The 19,151-nt window shown below is 41.0% G+C and overlaps 1 long non-coding RNA gene across 2 annotated transcripts in view; it reads left to right on the top strand.

The window, feature by feature from the left end:
• The window catches only part of LOC137156174 (uncharacterized), a 44,521-nt gene that overhangs the window by 4,987 nt on the left and 20,383 nt on the right, over positions 1 to 19,151 (top strand). The window lies entirely within an intron of this gene.

Below are 19,151 nucleotides of genomic sequence, written 5' to 3'. Positions count from 1 at the left end.
GAAAAGAGGCTTGGGTTGCACAAGCAGGTCTTTTCTGCAAAAATGCTGTTAAGGCTTGTCTACACTACAGATTATTTGCTGGTATGGCTATTTGGCAGAACCCCATAGTGTAGATGCCATATCTGATGACAGAGGAGTTTTGGCTCTTTTTCTGTTTGCAGAGTGTCTCACAGCAGATCACAGTATTCTTGAATTTATATTCCAAATCATTTGCAAAAAAAAAGTTACATTTCAAGAATTATTTTCAGTAACAGGGTTAGGTAAAATCTGATCCTAGCTGAACCATGTTTACATTATAACTACTTCCACTGGAGCTAAAATTTTTGGCAATTAGAAGTCCAACAATTCCTAGAGTTAATAAGGCCTACTTTGAATAAGGACTGTAGGCAGCAGAATTGGTCCCTTCTCATAATTACCATAAATGATAATGAATGTTTAGTGTCTGAGGTCCTGTACTTTGATGTTTCCTCCCAGCAATATAAATGAATACTTTGATTGTAGAGAAAGCATGTCAAGAGACACTGTTGTCAAACAAACAATAGCACCTGCAAATGTGTGAACTCTTCCTCCAAACTCCATTTATCTTAATGAGATTAGGACTATTTTAGTTCTGTTTTTTAGTAAAACAGTCTGAGGTCTGGTCTACACTAAAAAGTTAGGTCTACTCAGCTAAATTGCTCAGGATCACGGGTATGAAAAATCCATACCCTTGAGCAATGTAGGTAATCAACCTACCCCCCTGTGTAGACAGCTGAAGAATTCTTCTGTCGACCTACCTACAATTTCTGTGGGAGGTGGATTACTTATGCCGAAGGGAGAAACCCTCTCGTAGGTATAGATAGTGTCTACACCAAAGTGCTAAAATTGTGCCACTGTAGCTATTGAAGTGTAGACAAACCCTGAAAAAAAAAAACCCAACAGTAATGAGTTACAGAACATTTAATTGTTAATGGGCCATGCATGTGTTGCTTTTAGCAGCATGCTCATTCAGACAAATAGAATGTCAGATCATACCATGTTGTTTGGGGACAATAGAGGGGAATACTTCTCAGACATTCCAGGTACATTCCCATACTTACAGAGCTGTGGTGGAGCAGAAGCAGACCATTGGGCTTCAGGTATACAATAATCAGGAAACAGCTCTGACAGCTCCATCCTATATCATTTAAAAAATGATGCCAAGAGGACTGGGGATCAGTGTGGGATTGTATTGCTGATGGCCCTAGCCTTCATAAAGCCACACAGATCTCATGTTTGTGTCCCTAGATTCCCTGCCACTTTGATGAAAATCAAACTCTGCGCTCAAGAAGACTGCATTAGAAAACCAGCAGACTAGATCCTGGCCTTCAATATGGCTGCTTTGCACCAATCTACTGGTACAAAACTGCTACCAAGCCATTTTAGCCAGTTACCTGAATAGAGCTAGCACTTCCCTGCCTGCATACAGGACATGGCTAAGTAAAGGGTGTGTGGCTGTACTTTTGCAGCCAGATGAAAATTTGAGCCTCTCTGAGGTTGCTTTGCCTAGTGCCAGGGAGCTAAACTAGTCCCAAGACCGGGGGAGTAAAGGTAGCATACATTCACCTTTGCCTTACTTTCATGGGGTCTGTGCTAAGTGGAGCTTGCACTAACACAGGATTGTGGCTCAGTGTGTCTGGTACATCTACACAGCAAGTGAAGGTTGTGATTGTAGAGCAGGTAGGCATACCTGTGCTACTTTTAATATAGCTAGCACAGACAATAATAGTAGTGAAGATTAGCAACTTCAGTCCATATCCAGGGTCCTGGCAACTGGTTAACCCACACTGAAGCCTGTGCCACCACTTGTTCACCATTATTGTTACTTGTGCTAGCTAGATTAAAGCTAGCCTGGGTATGCCTACCTGCAATACAGTCACACCTTCACTCACCGTGCAGGTATCCCCTAAACAGTCCTCTACACAGAAGTAGCCTTAAAAGGGGAAATACAGCCCATGTTCACTATTTTGAACTTGACCAATACACTTATTTTGTGAGAGAGATTATTTTAAAAGCCCACCGTTTTCATATCCTGAAGTATCAGAAGTCATCTTTTAACTAGATGAGAAATGAAATGCATTACAACTGGCTTAAGGAGACTTACTGAATACACAATTTTAAAGCATTTGTACAGTATGAATCCTTAAATTCAGTCGTTACCACCTATTGGATGTGCACATATTTGTCATGGGGTGGGGATAAAGATTCTGTTTAAAAATCAAGTCTAATTTACAAAGGAATGCTAGCTTCATCAATAATACTTTGTTTATTTGGTTGTAAAATCCACATCTGCAAAAGTGTTGATCATGGTGCTAATGGAAAACACTTGGCTTTTAGAGTGATGGTTTGTGTTCATTGTTAGATGAACAGGCTCGCATACTTGAACTTTTTCCAAATGTGCCCTCAGGGCCTAGTTCTGTCTCCACTGAAGTCGATGACAAAACTCTCATTGGGCCATCATCTCTATTCCCTTTACAGTGCAGGAGTAGTGTAAAATGTAGGTCTTACTTCCCTACTAAGGGTACCTCCAGATAAAGGATGGATTTCTCAGGGTATGTCTTCACTGATGGCGGCGAATTTGCTGCCATCAGATCAATCTATCTGGATTGATTGAGCGATCAGTGAAGACACGCTCAATCAATCCGGAAGTCAACCTGTTAAAACCACCCCCTCAAGTGAAGACGCTGTGCACAAAGGAAGTTAAGAAGTCGACGGGAGTTATGCAAGCTACTCTGCCTAGTTTGCGTAACTCCTATCGACAGCCGTTGAATTTTAAGGTCCGTGTAGACCAGGCCTCAGTGGGCACAGAGCCAGGATAGGACAAGAAGTATGATGAAGGTGTAGAAGGACATCAAGGAGGAGTGGATGGAGTGTGCTGTGCTCTTGCTATGCTTAGCAGGCAGATGATCCTTGGAAACTTTTGCCAACTGGTGCAGGCTTGAGAGCCCTGAGGTTTCTCTAAACTGTACTAGGGCTCAGCAGAGTATCAGGAAAGTGTAACAAACTCTCTGATGGCCCCCACTTTGCTGTACCACGTGTAAAGCCAGCATAGCAGAGAATCTAGCACACTGCCTTAATTGGAGCAGGATCTGGACCTTAGAGACAACTTAGAGAGACTCTCAGACTTTATTTTCCAAAATGTAAGCTTTCATTTTTAAATAGCATTGTAGATCCCTTTGGGTAGGAACCTTGATACCACAGTCGTGGACACACTGAAGATGTATAGGTACTGAGATCATGTTTCCCTTTAAATCTGTACTGTGCCAAGCACCTTGCCCATGATCAATAATTGTTTGTTTGTATTATGGTAACTTCCATAGGCTCTGAAAAAGATCAGTGCCCCATTGTGTTAGGTATTGTAAGTAGTAATAAATGGAAGTTGCTAGCTCTTCTAATTGTAAAAAGAGCTTTCATAATGTAACAATTTTCTTTTCTTTTTTTCTTTTTTCTTTTCTTTTTCTTACACAGTCAGACAAATCAAACTGAAATAATAGCTGCAATAGAGGTGTGAGCCTCTGTTCATATTAATGAGTTGTTAACATTGTGACTATTTAGGATTTGTCTAGATTAGGGAAATATGTACCACTGTAATACATCTATGTAGATATGTACATAGATCAGTGCAAACTCCTAGTGTAAACACACTATGCTGGTGCAAAACAAGTTTGCCCCAGATTTCTCTAGTTTATACAATCCCTTAGATGCCCTAACCTCTAATAGCTTCACTGCTGAATAAAATACCAGAATATGGCAGAAACTACCAGCAAATGTACTTGCTCAGTACAGCTCAATGCATGTGTAAATAGTATTGCACTAATTAGAATAGATATGCAGAGGAAACTGCTGAGTACCATAGGTATTCCATAACCAGTGAAGGAGGAATTAACACCTTTTAAACAATGAAACATATTGGGACTGTGGGATTCTATCTTTATATTAACTTTGAGGACTCATGCAAAATAGAAATAAAAAAATAGTGATGAGCCAATTTAATGCATTTAAGTAAAATAATAATTACCCCCCCCCTTGCTATTTCTTTTGTATTATCCATGTTAAACTGTATAGATCTCCCTTCTAGAAGTCAATTCCATGGGAAGGTTGTGTAATCACATATTCTTGATAGGAATGTATATGTTTTAGCCATACATCTTTGATATCAGGAAAGGGAATGCAGCAAAATATTGGTCATGTACATTTTTTAATCAGTGTTTTCTTGTTTTGCCCTTAGCCCCTTCCTGTTTTCTCCAAACTTAACGTTTTTCTTTAAAGCAAAACTTTTATTACAACAATAAAATTACTAATATAGAAATGTTTAACAAAGCCTTTCAAACCCACCTTTTCCTGCTAACTTACTGAGTGTATGTTTTCTTTCTTGTCCCCTTTTCCTGGATTATTATTATTATTATTACTTTTAAGACATAGGGACAGATTGTGATACCCTTACTCTTGCTGGGGAATGAGGCACTTCTCAAGTAGAGGCAGTCAATGGAACTACTGGTAGAATAAGGTGTTATTCAGCCTTGAGGCATTAGTTTGCCTGCTTGTGATCCACTAACCTATCCCCAACAGCCGTATTACATTGACTATTTTCTCTTGTAGATGGCAGCATTTTGAAGCTGATTTTATATTATGAAATCTGAAACAGAAGTTTGCTGGTTATTGATTCCACATTCCCCATATGGAATCATGCCTGGAGCCTTACTTAAGGAAAAGACGTTTTCAAATATGTAATATCCCAAACTGAACAGTAGACTCATCAATGTAGCTATGAATCTCACGTAAGAGCACAGCCATTGCTATTTCAGAACAGGCAGTCAGTGTTCCATCTAAGTTATCTCTACATTTAAAATGCTACAGCAACACAGCTTGCAGCTAGGCCACTGTAACAGTTCAATGTTGACGTAAGAATGGTCATGCTGGGTTAGACCAGTGGTTCATCTAGCCCAATGTCCTGTCTTCTGACAGTGGCCAATGTCAGATGCTTCAGAGGGAATGAACAGGACACAGCAATCATCAAGTGATTCATTCCCTGTCATCCAGTCCTAGCTTCTGGCAGTCAGAGGCCTAGGGACACCCAGAGCATGGGGTTGCATCCCTGACCATCTTGGCTAATAGCCATTGATGGACATATCCTTCGTGAACATATCTAATTCTTTTTTTAATCCAGTTATAGTTTTGGCCTTCACAACATCCTCTGGCAATAAGTTCCACAGGTTGATTGCATGTTATGTGAAGAAGCCCTTCCTTATGTTTGTTTTAAACCTGCTGCCTATTAATTTCATTGGGTGACTCCTTGTTTTTTTGTTATGTAAAGGCATAAATAACACTTCCTAGTTTACTTTCTCTACACCATTCATGATTTTATAGACCTCTATCATATTTCCCCCTCAATTGTCTCTTTTACAAGCTGAATAGTCGCAGTCTTTTTCATCTCTCCTCAGATGGCATCTAATCCATACCCTTAATCATTTTTGTTCACTTTTCTCCATTTTTGAGAGAGCTTATTTTGAGATGGGGTGGCCAGAACTACACATAGTATTCCAGGTGTGGGTGTACTATGGATTTAAATAGTGGCATTTTCTGTCTTATTATCTATCCCTTTCCTAATGGCTCCTAACATTGTTAGCTTTTTTCACTGCCACTGCACATTGAATGTATGTTTTCAGAGAATGATCCACAATGACTCCGAGATTTATTTTGAGTGGTAACAGCTAATTTAGACCCCATCATTTTCTATGTATAGTTGGGATTATGTTTTCCAATGTACATTACTTTGCATTTATCAGCGTTTAATTTCATGTGCCATTTTGTTGCCCCGTCACCCAGGTTAGGGAGATTCCTTTGTAACTCTTCGCAATCTGCTTTGTACTTAACTATTTTGAGTAATTTTGTATCATCTGCAAACTCTGCCAGATAATTTAATAATAGTATATTAGCTATACTCCAGTAATCTGGTACAGAAGATGATTTATGTGATAAATTACATACTACAGTTAGTGGTTCTGCAATTTCACATCTGAGTTCCTTCAGAACACTTGGGTGAATACCATTTGGTCCTGGTGACTTATTACTGTTTAATTTATCAATGTGTTCCAAAATTTCCTCTACTGACACCTCAGTCTGGGACAGTTTCTCAGATTTGTCACCTAAAAATAATGGCTCAGGTGGGGAAACTCCCTCATATCCTCTGCAGTGAAGACAGATGCAGAGAATTTGTTTAGCTTCTCCACAATTGCCTTGTCTTCTTTGAGTGCTCCTTTAGCACCTTGATCGTTCAGTGGCCCCATTGATTATTTGGCAGGCTTCCTGCTTCCGATGTACTTTAAAAAAAATGTTTGGTGTTAGTTTTTGAGTCTTTTGTTAGTTGCTTTTCAAATTATTTTTTGGCTTGCCTAATTATACTTTTCCTCAATTTGCCAGAGTTTATTGTCCTTTCTATTTTCCTCTGTATGATCTGACCTTCAATTTTTAAAGGATGCCTTTTTGTCTCTAACTTTCTTTTATTCTGTTGTTTAGTCATGATGGCATTTTTTTGGTCCTCCTACTATTCTTTTTAATTTGTTTATTATTGCTGTGTAAAGCCTTTTGTAATAGTGCTGAGTTATGTCACTGAGGTATGTCTAGTGAGCTTCAGTAGAGAAGCTACTAATGGACTGAAAATGTGCACTTTGGTTTGTAAAACACCTGTGGCTCAACAGAAATAAAAATAATGTGTGCAAAACCAGTGCATTCTGTTGCACTAAGGGCAAACCCTGCTATTGCTTGCATTGTCTTGGGGCTTCTCTGAATAGAGAACCAATGCAATTCTGCTGAACAAAGGAGCATCATGATAATGGGAAAGAAAGACTTCTTTCTAAGGGCTAGTCTACACTTAAAACTTACAATGACACAGCTGTATTGGTACAGCTGTGCCACTGTAAGAGTGCTTGTGTACCTGCATTATATTGACAGGAGAGAGCTCTCCTGTCAGCATAATAAAACCACCTAAATGAGCATCTGTAGCTGTCTCCCACGGACATATCACTGTCCACACAAGCACTTATGCCGGCAAAACTTATGTCGCTCAGGGGGTGTTTTTTTCACACTCCTGAACGACAAAAGTTTTGCCAGCATAAGTGCTAGTGTAGACAAGGCCCACTAAACAAATGACTATTAGAATTACACTTTAGTCCCTCACCCCCAATAAAGTGATATCGAAATTCAACCTTCTGTGTAGGCATTTTGAGAAATCATTAACTAAATGATCACATACTATTTTTTTCCCCACAGATCTGCTGCCTTGTTTAGTGAATAAGTAGTTATTCAACACTTCTTCCCATTCAGAGTGCGCCCCTGTGCCTTATTTAACACACAATCCAAAGTGTGCACTGAATACAAATGGTTCATTTCTTCACTGTCATTTGGCTCCAGGTGTCTTACGTTGGGCACCTGCCAACAAAAGTGAAGAACATACAATTAGGAGCCAACTGTGAGCATTTTGATTTGAGTGACTTTTAAATGAGTCAAACACAGAACCATCATTTCTCTTCCTACCATCCCCCTGCCTCATTCCCTGCACACCTGTGACTCTGTGGATGGGATTTGCCCATGCTGCTCTAGCCGTTGCTGTGGGAGGAGGCGGCTGCTGCTGGAACTGTTAGGATGATCTGAGCTAGCCCTGCTGTTCTTGCTGCTGGGGAGGGGTGGAGTGGCATGGAGCCCTCCTCCCCATCCATCCATTCCCCCACTGCTACTCCCAAAGACCACCTGTGGAGTGCCTCCACTTGCTTGTCTCCACCTATCCTTGGACTGCAGCAGCAGAGACTCTCCAGCCTATGTGGGTGCATGTGTCTCCCCCCTCCCACACTCCGCTGTCTCCCTTGGACTTTCCTTTCCACCTCCTTCCCTCAGTTTGCAGTGGGCTGGTGGGCCGTCTCCCCCTGCTTGCCCACTGGTGCCCCCCTTTTTGCAATTTGTTCCTTTCCTCTTTGTATCTGCCCCCCCCCCAGCTCCCCTCCCTTTGCTGTTTGCCCTGTCCCTGCCTTTCATTGTTTGTTTGCAATCTGTCCACCCCCAACTTGCTGTTTGTTACATGCCTCCCCTGCCCTGCCTGGAGCTCCCTCACTGTTTGTTTGCCTCACTTGCCCCTCTCAGGACATCTCAGTGTGTGGTATCTGCTTTCCCCAGCCTGCCAAGGCCCCTTCCCCTTCCTGCTTGCTGCCTCTGTGCATTTCTGCACTTGTGAGTACTCCCCCCTCCTTTTTGTTTGACACCCCATTCACAGCATACCCTCACACTTACATCTGCCCTTCACTCTCAGTGCAGCCGGAGGAACCGGGTTGCCCCAAACTACTGGTTGTGATCCCCCACTCCTTTTACTTGTTTCATAATCCCTCAGTTTCTGTTTGTACCTTCCTTCCCCCACAGTGTGCGGTGGGGGAGGGGGAATCCATTAGCCTCTGTCCTCCCCACCCCCATGCTTCTATTTATTATTCCTATTCCCCCTCCAGTGGCTGATCTCAACACCTGACCTCCATGGCTGACCCCAACTTGGGCATGTGAAGTTTCTGCTCCAGTGGCTTTGTCTGTAGGAGTAGTGGGGAAGCCTGGAGGGGGAGATCCCCAGCCACCATTGTTGTCCCACCTCAGTTTTCTCCCCCATCTGCACCTGCCAGTACCATCAGTGCCCCCATCAGGACAGCAGCAGCAGGCATAGGCAGGGACTCCACAGCCAAACCTCCCAACACCACCATCAAGGTGATTGCATAACTGGTTGGAAAACCATTCCCAGAGAGTAGTTACCAGTGGTTCACAGTCAAGGTGGAAGGGCATATTGTTACCTGTCAGCTCCGCATTCTTGGGGAACCAGGGCACAAAACCCCTACTGTCTGACTCACCTGAAACCCCCATCCCCCACCCAGCCTCCGCTTGAACCAGAACTGATCAGAAAAAAGACTTACTAAAAGCAATGAAAAGGCAGTGGGAGACACACCTACACACCTCCAACCAAGGGTGATAGGATTAAGGTAACTCCCCTAGATTCATCTACATCCAAGATGTGAGAAGGAGGCAGAAACAGACAGCCTCATTTGCATCAAAGATGGAACAAGGAAACATCTCCATTAGCATACTGAATGGAGAGCCAAGCTTCAAAGCAGGGACTGCACTGAACTCTGGGATCAGTGAAGCAGGGAAGCACAGCATGATGGGAGATCTCTGCTCCAGATGTTAATGAGCCCACACCTGCCCACACCCAGCTCAGCAGTTATCAGACCAATTCTAATCATAGATCCTTTACTGATATCCAAAACACTGAATCTGCCTGATTGCATGCTGCATCAGTTCCACTGGGACTTCACCGTTTCCTGACTGATCATGTTGGGGCTCTGCCTGTCTCATGCACTCCAGACCTTAAGCTGAACAGCCTGTCTCCTGGGTTCAAGCTGTGCTGAGTGGTGAGACCACAACTCTCTCTCTCTCTCCTCTGGTTTAGCTAGATTTCCTCAATACCCCAGTTGAAACTGTGTAACATTGTAACTGTTTTGTTAATTGGTCTCTCCTTGTATGGCTATTATGTTATTTACCTGGCAATAAAATAATTTTTATAATCAAGCTGGTTGCTAAACTCTCTCCAAACTTCATTTACTCCTTCATTTACTCTCGGCTTCCCTATCTTACTCTGCAGCAACACTTCTTTTACCTGAGCCTAAGATCCCTGTAATGCCCAAAAATCCTGTGGGGTTTGCTCAATAAGGGGGTTACTACCAGAATAATTGTAGAGTGAAAGTGGGGATAGTGATGTGCTGAACCTGTGGCATATAAGGGTGGCAGTTAAAAAATGCTGTTTTGACCCAGCCTGCTCAGTTAATCTGTGAATGTGTATATGTGAATGTGGGTGTTTATTTGAGTCTGGGGCTAGAAGAACGCAGGCCTGGGAAACTTAAGTCCTGCAGAGTAGCTTCAGTGGGAGGGAACTTGCAGAAGGGAGAAGTAAAGCTCCATATGAAAACACAAGTGACACAAGCAGTACATTAATAGAATTACAACCTGCCTCCCCCCAAGGAAAGTAACCCTAATAAATGAGTGTACCCTAAGGTGATGGGCAAATCTGGTAACAATATCGAGTGGGGTTCTGTAGGGATCAGTTCTGGGTCTGGTTCTGTTCAATATCTCCATCAATGATTTAGATAATGACCTAGATTACACTTAAATTTGTGGACTCTACAAAACTAGGAGCAGCTGCAAGTGCTTTGGGGGATAGGATTAAAATTCAAAATGATCTGGAAAAACTGGAGCAATGGTCTGAAGTAAATAGGATTAAATTCAATGTAAAGTATGTAAAGTACAAATGTAAAGTACTCCATTGAGGAAGGAATAATTTGTTGAACACATACAAAATGGGAAATGACTCCCTAGGAAAGAGTACTGCAGAAAGGGATCTGGGGATCATAGTGGATCACAAGCTAAATATGAGTCAACAGTGCAACACTGTTCCAAAAAAGAAGCAGTCATTCTGAGATGTATTAGCAGGAGTCTTGTAAGCAAGAGATGAGAAATAATTCTTCCACTCCACCTTGATTTGGCCTCAGCTGGTGTATTGTGTCCAGTTCTGGGTGCCACATTTCAGGAAAGCTGTGGACAAATTGGAGAAAGTCTAGAGAAGAACAACAAAAATGATGAAAGGTCTAGCAAACATGACCTATGAGGGAAGATGGAAAAAACTGGGTTTATTTAGTCTGGAGAAGAGAAGACTGAAGGGGGACGTGATAAGTCTTCAAGTACAAAAGAGGTTGTCACAAGAAGGAGGGCAAAATATTGTTCTCCTTAACCTCTGAGGATAGGACAAGAAACAATGGGCTTAAATTGCAGCAAGGGTGATTTAGGTTGGATGTTAGGAAAAACTTCCTAGCTGTCAGGGTAGTTGAACACTGGAATGCATTGCCTAGGGAGGTTGTGGAATCTCCATCACTGGAGATTTTGAAGAGCAGGTTAGACAAACACCTGTCAGGGATGGTCTAGATAATGTTTGGTCCTGCCATAAGTGTAGGACACTGGACTAAGTGACCTTGCAAGGTCCCTTCTAGTTCTTTGATTCTATGTAATTAAAGACAGTATCATAATGCATGTAACCAAGGGGGCTGAATTAAAGTTGTCCATGCAACCTTATTTCTGGCATTCCAAACTTTTGCATGCTTGACTTTGTGATCTTAATATTCTTTTAAAGTAGGGGGTTTTCAGTGTAATTTTTTTTTAAACACCTCATGAAATTTCTGTTTTGTTCAGATATGTGACCATATTGACCTCCAATTTGCTTTATCGGCAGGGTTCAGACTTTAGATCTACAGCATAGACTTCTCCCACTTGAGTCAATGGTAGCAGTAGTAGGCTGATATCTTCTATGTGGACCAAGTTGCTGGAGGAGGGATGAGACACAACTTTGGCCAATCGAGGAATGTTGAGACACTGGATCCTTGAGTTCATTTCCAATCTTGAGTTCAATAGTGCCCCTAGCCTATCTCTGTCCCACCCCCACATCAGCTCCTTTCAAACATTCATTCTTCATCCCCATGCTATCTCCTCTCTCCGCCCTGGCACTTGCTCCCCTCCCTCTTTGTTCCCACCCTTTGGCTTCTATATCCACCTCTTCCCCTGTCTGCCCCTCGCCCCCCACCACCATCAATCCTATTTCTCACTCCTTTGAATTCCAATGTGGTGGCTTTCTCCTCACTGCCTGGCTGTAAGCAGGGGAACAAGGGGAGTGCAGGAGAGACCGTCTCCCTGCTCTCAGTCGTTTGTGCCTAATGAGCAATTGCAGGGAAATTCCTTCTCAATTCCTGCAGTTCTGGGCTGGAGCATGCTCAGTACAGATGGAATCTTTGGAGAACATTTAATTGCCAAACTTTAACAAGTCTCTACTTAGCATGTGTAAACTTGGCAGGGAACGTGGGAGGGGGGAAAGATTAGACAAAGTTCTAACTTGACCATATTAGGAAGAATTGTCATAGGGATGGCACCAGGTGACTTCTTGCCAAATTTCAAGTTCATGCTCCAAAGCACGGAGATGCTAGAGCTTCTCATTTTTTAATATATATACATGTGCAAAACAACATTTTTTCCTTAATTTTGTTCTCAGAAGCAGCTGAACCATTTTTTCCCATTAAAGATTCAGCCAAAATCAACATGGGGCAGACACCCTGCATGGGAAATGTCAGTCTAATGGGTTACAGTTTGTCAAAGTTATGGGCAACTGAAAACAGGACTTTGTAATGGGAAACGTCGGATTACCTTAACTATAGGTGGTACTACCAGCCCTGGCTACAATAAGGAAAACAGTATTCCTATAGCTACTGTCTCTCTCTCTCTCTCTCTCTCTTCCCCCCTCACCCCCTAATCTCTATAGCCCTTCTGCTAGAGATTTTAAAGAAACAATACCCTTATTTTCACAGGAGTAAAGTACAGGAGTTGTGCACCCCTGAGCTGCACAGAGCTACTGGGGCTCCATGAAGGACAGCAAAAAAGCCCTGTTGAGAGAGAGAGTCTGGGTGTATTTTGTCTTAATATTGTCTTAATTAATTAATATTGTCTTAATATTTAATCTGACCATGGTACTTGACTTTAGGCCCTGCCCCAGTCAAAAACCTTGTTGATATGTTGTTTCTGCATGGGATCTTTCACACATAAATGCAGTTGTTAAAATTACAGGGCCTGGTTCATCATTTACACTAACGTTTTGAAAGGATTGGTTGTAGAGAGCATGCAGTTTGTCTTGTCCATTTTAACTTGGAGAATACAGAATATTAATGAAGTTACGAATGTTTTGGGAGCTCCTCTGGGATCTCTCCACTTTCCCCTTTATTCCCCTCCCCTTCAAAGACACTTTTTCTTTGGAGTGAGTCTCTCACTGCCCCTCCTGAGTCAGAGAGAGTGAACCGCTTCTCCTTCGCCAGAAGAAGAGTGTGCCCAGCATACTGGGTGGAAAATAAAGGACTGAACTATGATGAGGTTGGTATAGGCTGGCTTCTACTGGTATTGCGTGTCAGATTTTTTTAAAGTGCACTTGGCACAATTAAAGAACAGTTAGAGGAACTATGCTATATATTATCATTGCCTTGCACCCTAGTTATATGCAACTAGTAAAAGCATACTTACAAGAAATTTGTTTACAACTGTCAAAATGTGCTAACAGGAGAAAGTTTGCTTTCTGTTCAACAGCTCAAGAGTTCACTATTTTTTAGAAGTGAAACAGCATTAAATTCAAGATATTCACTTTTGAATTAATAGTATCAGTGGCATTTTATTCCTTAGGCAGTATTTGTGCATCAGAAAATTGTTTTACCTGTTTTGTTTACCAGTTATTTGACTAAACTGAGCCTGGCAACTGCTAGCTTATTTTCATACAACTGAGTTTATGTAATTGACTGTGATTTTAGAGAGATGCAGAACCCCATCCATCAGTGTTGTAATTGTGTGTGTGTGTGTGTGTGTGTGTGTGTGTGCGTGTGTGTGCGCGCGCGCGCGCGCGCGCAGTGTTGTAGCCATATCAGTCCCAGGATATTAGAGAGGCAAGGTGGGTTAGGTAATATCTTTTATTGGACCATCTGCTCTTGCTGAGAGAGACAAGCTTTCGAGCCACACAGAGCATATGTGTGTGTGAGAGAGAGACATACATACACACACATATGCCCTCCTCTGGATGGAACTGGAAATATTCAACTGTGTGTAAAGTGACCCCAGTATTGGTAGAGTTACAGCCCGTTAGGCCTGGCCTACACTTTAAAATTTATCAGTCTAGCTATGTTACTCAGGGCTGTGAAAAATGTTGCCTCCTGAGTGCTGCAGTCAGGTCATCCTAACTCCTAGTGTAGACACAGTTAGGTCAGTGGAAGAATTCTTGCATTTACCCAGATAATTCACCTCTCCAAGAGGCAGTAACTGCCTCGATGGAAAAACCCTTTCCATCGATGTAGGAAGCGTCTACACTACAGCGCTACTGCAGAGTGATATAGTTGTGCCTTAGGAGAAGTGACTATGGATGTGCTCTTTGACTAGAGGTGTCTGTTTTATCCTTGCTGTTACTTTAATGTTCCAGGAGGTCACAATGTTGAACATTGTGACAATTATGAAGTTCTAGGTGGCCAAAGATTTGGTAAAGTATCAGACACTCTATCTTAGGTTCAACTCATTTGCTTACCCAGTTCTATGAAAATTCTCTTCATTGTTCGTGAAAGCAGCTGTTTAGCATTTAAAATATTTATGACATTAAAATGTAGCACTAAATTATATTTCTGATCATTGTGGACTTGTCAAGCTTTGGTGTCTGGGTTTTTTTGTTTGTTTTAAAAGCATTTTAGGAAACCCAGAAATATTCATGGGCCATCAAAATTATGCTGCTAGGTTTTTTTTTTTTTCATGGTGTCAGCTGAATATCCAAAGCTTCAAATAATTTTGTAGCTATATACCATTATTACTATATTACTTAGAAGTGTTTCCATGTAAAAATATGGCACTATTTTAGTACGGTTTTTTTCTGTTTGGAAGTTTGTTTGTGAAGCTGTTTTGTGTTGTGAAATGTATGAATTATTCAGAAGTGGGCTGCAAATAGCTTAGGATGACCCTTTTCACCTTATATGTTGCTCATGAATGGATCGCTTTGATTATTTGCTTTTTGTGGTGTGTGATTGGTTATCACCAAAATCACATGGACTTGTTTCTGCTCCCTGATTGAGCTACTGAAGCTGCTTTTTGTGTGTGTGTGTTTGTTTGGACAAGAATATCCTGGTTTCTTGTGGTCATGGACATTCATCTAGGGTGAGATTTGCTGCTTGTTGTGGTCTGCAGGGTCAGAGTAAGGTTCTCCACTCCACTTAAGACTTCCATATGGATTGTACAGGGGAACACAAACTGTAGGGGAATATGTAGGCTGGAGGAGAAGGCCACAGTAGGGGTGGCCCAGGCGACCCAATCCTCAAGTGATTTGAGCAGGGTGGCTGTGGCTGGCCTAGCAACCTTGCTCATTGGCTTTGGGTTCTGGGATGAATTTAATCTCTCCAAACCTTCCACATATCACCTGCATAGAGGCCAATTACTTGGGCTCTGTGCGTATGGAGTGGATATCCCCCACTGGTTTCATTGGGCAGCATGTGGCTGCAATGATTTGCTCACAGAGATCAGATTGCCAAATGAGGAATAAAGTTTGTAAAAATATCTTGCAATAAAATATTATATATAAATGGAAACTAATAATAGGCATTCATGAATAGATCATAAAATATATTCCAATTAGACAAAGAAACTATTAATAATAGAATGTGGATTCATGTAACAAAGTTAGGTTTAGATGAGATATAATGGCTTGAAAAGGAGATTTTAATGTCTTCTTAATTACATATCATAAAATGCTTTTACAGGGGAACTATTGCACAGCACTTAGAGTAGACAGTGACATTAACTGCATTCCAGGAACTGGAATGCAAAACTTTAGTCCCAAACCTTGTTATGAATGACCTCTCTTTTCTTTTAGAAATATAATGATCTCATCATGTCCCTGGTGCTGCAAAGAGAGAAACTCCATCTGTAGGCGGGAAAGTTGGACTGAAGATTATCTCAAGGCCTTGAGCTAGCAGACTCCTCTAGCCTTCTTGATTTATTAAGGCTGAATCCAGGATCATCTAGAATAAGAAAAATCCAATCAAGTACAGTTACAAAATGGGAACATATACTGGTCTTAAGAATTAGGCTTAAGATGCCTTGCATTTCAGGGTCTGGTAACACTGAGTTGTATTTTGGTGACACTGTGAAGATTGGTGCTGGTAGTACAAGAGAGAGCATGGTTCAAAACAAATATTTCAGTACTGTGTTTTTTAAACAAAATGTAAATACAATCACTAGCAAAGTGCAGAGCTAACAGTGAGCAAACTGCCCATAACAAAGCAACATGTATGCACCTGATGGCAAGAAAAGGTTTGTGAGTAAGGGACCCAGTTTCCTTTTAAAGTTTTCAAGAGGGTTATTTATAAATAATGAGAGAAATTATTATGAAAAATGCCTTTGTCATTTAAAGTTGGGGCCTATCTATTGTGACACCATAATTCAGATTTAACTGTGAATGTAATTTTTTTTATATGCTTGACTTAGCCTTCATTTTATTGTAGTGTGACAGCTTATGTCCTTCTTATGAAGGAAGTTTCCGTTTTTATATTTTGTTTTTGAAAAATGTCCCACAGAACGAGATTAGAGCTCAAACTGTGTTTGCTCCTCATTGCTGTTACATCCACGGTAAGAATCACAACTAGGCTCTGATCCTAATGTAATCATGTGGCAAAATCATGACCTGTTACTTTTCATATTTTATTATGAAAAAGTATTCAGAAAATAAGATTCTGTCCAAAATTCTAGAATCACTCTGGTCTGTAATCTTGAGACCTCATATAAATTCATTTTTCTCCACAAAATTGTTTAACAGGACATGAGCCATTCAAATACTTTGGCATGTGATGAAATCAAAGCTGAGTGCATAATTTATAGTAAATGATTTATTAGGTAAATTGAATTTGTTTTGCTTTTGTGAATTGCAAGTAACTTTTACAATTTTTGAAAAATTATTCATTATTTAGAATTGTGTTGTTTTGATGAAAAATTATTGGTATGTAGTCTGGCTGTGAGCAGTTCATTATAAGTAGTAGGCGTCTGAAATTCAAGCTATGTTGGTTAATTTTTTGCTTGGACACATTGTTCGTATGGTAGTTTCTGCTCATTTTATGAGGTCCTGGTTGAAAAAGCAACATGTTTAAAATGAAGCAGTTGTTCATGTGTTCTTTTGAATCGGAGCATGAATGAGCATAACTTTTTAGAATTGGTTTTAGGAAAAGTATAAGCAAAGAGAGCAACCTTGTGGAATCAGTGGGATTACTCACTCTTGTCAGTAATGACAAATGCATAAGTAAGGATTTGCTGGATCTGGCCCATAGGTATTCAAAATATAGCATATAATCAAGATGACTGCTGTTCCCAAAGCATTGCCTCCACTTTACTGTCCTTTATTTTCCTTATTGGGGATGTGTATGTATATATATATATATATATGGGATGTAGGTGGATGAAATGATGTCTTTTGGCAAAGTGAATAAGAAACTTGACACTGATGGTTTCACCTGTGTGAGTATTACTCACACAAGCAGAGGCCTGTAAGGATTTCCCCACCTCCTAACCCAAAAAGCAGCAAATCCCAGGGAGGAAGAGAGAAAAAGTGGTGATGAGAATTAGGGAGATTTGGCGGGAGGGGGGAAAGAAGTCGGAGGAGACAAAAATGGACAAGAGGGAAAATAGGAAGAGAGAGAACAATAAACTGAGAAAAGAGACTAGGGAGGAAGGGCAGAGAAATGGAGAAAATCCTGCCTGATGAAAGCAGTACTTGCCAGTCTCTGTGTGAGGAACAAAACTGGCTGATGAGGCCTGAGTCACCTCAGCTATGACAGCCAAGGTAGGAAATACATCATGGGGCAGACTGGTTCCAACTAGGGTACTGGGGGACGGGGAGGGAGAGCCAAACAGCAGCTTTTCATTTATTTTTGTTTGTGGAAAACTTAAAATACAGAAGATATTTTTTACTCCCTTGTGCCCCTCATGGACAAAATGGGAGCGAGTAATTTATGATCATTAGTCACTGAGCTGCTTGACAAATTAGAGGAAGCATTGGAAAGGGGGTTTTAGTGGAAGAAAATTTCCCCAGCTCTTTCTTGATCCGGTATATGCTGTATGACAGAGAGGCTGGTGCAAAGGATTCTTTAGGATTGAGGGGCCCAAGAAACAGACTAACTATAGGGTTTACAAGAACAGGCAGCCTCAGGCACATTTTAGGAATTGGAGTTAGGAAATAGAACAGTTTTCCCTCTGTGCAGCTCAGGTGTGGTTCTTTCCTTTTCTTTCTTTCTTCCTTTTTTTTTTTTTCTGGATCTTAAGATAAAGTCTTTGAATGGTCCTGATCTATGCTATCTCTTGCTTGGAGATTAATGATTCCACAGAGTACATGTTAATGCAGATGAAGATAACACATACATACATTGCATGGTATCTTTACATTCCAGTAATGCGCTGTGATGCAGGTGATCAGTGTCTTGTATCTGTAGAAGTGGGCACCATAAAATCTTTCTTTTCCCTAACAATTACACTTAAAATGACAAACTAAATGAACTCAATGAGAGTAGTCTTGCAAAGTAATTTTGATAAAGGCTATTGCTTCATTTAACTCAGGTCATTGTGCTAAAGTATTTCAGCACTCTGAATTCTGCAGTGCTGAAGTATAATGAGACGGTAAAAGATTTAACACTGAATTTCCTTTCCTTTGTATTTTTCTGTCAGACCCTTAATTTTAATGTGTGTTTAAATATTTGGCTAAGCAGCATATACCTCTATGAATGTTATATTCCCCACACTATTTTTTATCTGTTTCCCTCAATCCCAGTTTTTCTGGAGATGAAAGGGGGTTTTCACTGAGAAGTTCTTGCACCCTTTCCTCCCATTTTTTTGAAGGCTGGGGATGGCTGAAACTTCTCATCCCAACCCCTACTAATCCCAAATGAAAAGCTTCCATGTCACTTGGCAAAAACAGATTAGTTTAGCTCTTTCATTAACCCTATTTTACCACTCCCAAACAATGATTTTTTAAAAAAAAATTAACATTGCTTAGCTTGAGTAAAGTTGGGATTTAGTAACATCGAGACAGGGAATTTTGCTGTAGCTTCTTGCTTGCATCTACCACCTTCTCCAGCCATTAGAGTCTGCCCAAGGCCCCATCCAGCAAAGCAGTCAAGCACAGGCATACGTAATGGCTTGTAAAGTTTCATTTTGGCCACATGCTAGTTAATGATATTTAGAATAGTGAGAGATAAGCTGACATGAAAGGAGGGGTTTTCAAAAGCACCTAAAAGAGTTTCATTGAAACCTGTGCTCCTAAGTCACTTAGGTGATTTGGAAAATTTCACCCTGTATTTTTATATACCAGCCCATTTAATGATTTCATTAGCCTCTAAGGCCTGATTCTATGAGATGCTGAGTTGTCATAGCTTCCACTGACTCAGAGTTGGGAGTACTTGACTCCTCTCAGGACTGGGCCCTTACACTTTGCCTCTTGTTTCCTAGCCTTTCAATAGACACGT

Source organism: Emydura macquarii, unplaced genomic scaffold (genome assembly GCF_026122565.2).
Source record: "Emydura macquarii macquarii isolate MOO-44397 ecotype Brisbane River unplaced genomic scaffold, CSIRO-AGI_Emac_v2 contig_1390, whole genome shotgun sequence".
NCBI classification, from domain to species: Eukaryota; Metazoa; Chordata; order Testudines; family Chelidae; genus Emydura; species Emydura macquarii.
Note: the sequence above shows the minus strand (reverse complement) of the source record. Positions and strands in the feature narration are given on the sequence as shown.